Genomic DNA, 1,685 nt, shown 5'->3' on the forward strand with positions numbered 1-1,685 from the left:
GTGACTGGGGTAATCGGGATGGGTGTGTCAGAGGCGGTGCGGTTGGCGCAGGATAGAGCAGGGTTTAGGGCTATTGTGCATAGGGTCACTATGAGTCGGAAACGACTCGACTGCACATAACAACAACAACAACAACAACAACTCATTCTACAATAATGGCTTCATACAGTATTAGTCCTTATGAGACTGACTTAGCTTGCTCAGCATAATGCTCTCCTGTTCCTCCCAAGTTAGGTAGTCGTTTACAAAATTCTTGCTTCTGCATACTGTGTAGTATTCTTTTGTGTGAATGTACCATAATTTCTCAGTCCAATCAATTGTCATTGGACACCCGAGCTGTTTCCATGTTCTTGCAATGGTGAGTAATGCTGCTGTGAACATTGGTGTACAAGTCTCCATTTGAGCCTCAGTTTTCTTAACAGGTCTCTAGAAGCAGTAAATTACCTGAGAGGAGAATATCCATCTTTGTCTCCTGGAATAGCTCATGGATTTACAGTATACTTTTGAACTGGCTGGTGGCAAAATTCCTTACCACATCAGAGCTCCTCTAATGTATATGGTACAATAACCTAAAACATATTAGAGATGGGAGACTAGCTTGTTAAGAAGAAACTATAGAAGAAGTATTACAGTAAATGATACAGGAGTTAAGGTTTGGAAAGGAGTTGTTGTTATTGTTGTTGTTAGGTGCCATCGAGTTGTAGACGACTCATAGTGACCTATGAATGAAATGCCTGAGCACTGTTTGATACATAGAGCTTCCGGAGGAAAGCCATTTCGGAAGTGGATGCTGCTCCTGCTTCCAGGCTTGATTTAGTCGGGAACCTCCGCAAACACTGTCCACCGTGGGTACCCATTACCACGATTGTACATCAGTGTCACAGTGTTCAGCATCACAGCAACCATGAGTTACCTCTGTACAGCAATGCACAGACCAGTGCTATACCACCTAGAAGAATGTTTGACAGGAAAACAATTTGAACCCAGCCTGAGGGCAGCAGGTTAAAATCACCCACCTTCAACTTGGTGGCATAACTTTCTGTCCACTAGGCCAACTTAGCTATCTCTATGTCATCGTTATTGTTGTTTGGTGCCGTCGAGTCGTAGACGACTCATAGCGACTCTATGAACAAAAGGTCTGAGCACTGTTCACATACAGTTTCTGGAGTTAAGCCATTTGCAAAGGAGTAGGAGTTAGTTTACCTCAGGAAAGAGAAGAAATATTTTTCCATTAGATGGAACATTAAAAATGTGAAAAAAAAACAAACAATAAGAGTAGATTTTGAAATGTTTTAGGAACTAACACTAATGACTGGTAGTTTTAGGTCTATTGTGTGCAGTTGCCACAGATAAGTGTGTGGCAGTAGATTGTGAGCTCTAGTAGCCTGGTGATGAGAAAGTGTACTAGAATTCCAAAAGCATGTAGTTTTTAATGAACCAGTTGCTGTGAAGAAGAAGGATGAGAATTTTTCTACCATGGAATTAATCTGCCTCTGAAAACCCACTGGAGGGTCAACTATGAGTCAGATCTGACTGGTCAGCACACAATAGTAGGTAGTGCTATAATCAAGGATGCTTTCGGCAGAATGTTAAATGATCCAGGAAGTATTAAAAGAAGATGGAAGGAATATACTGAGTCACTGCATCGAAAGGAATTGGAAGACACAGAAGAATTTCATGAAACA

Source organism: Elephantulus edwardii, unplaced genomic scaffold, assembly GCF_000299155.1.
Source record: "Elephantulus edwardii isolate Elephantulus edwardi_28Jun2011 unplaced genomic scaffold, EleEdw1.0 scaffold00188, whole genome shotgun sequence".
In the NCBI taxonomy this organism is placed as follows: domain Eukaryota; kingdom Metazoa; phylum Chordata; class Mammalia; order Macroscelidea; family Macroscelididae; genus Elephantulus; species Elephantulus edwardii.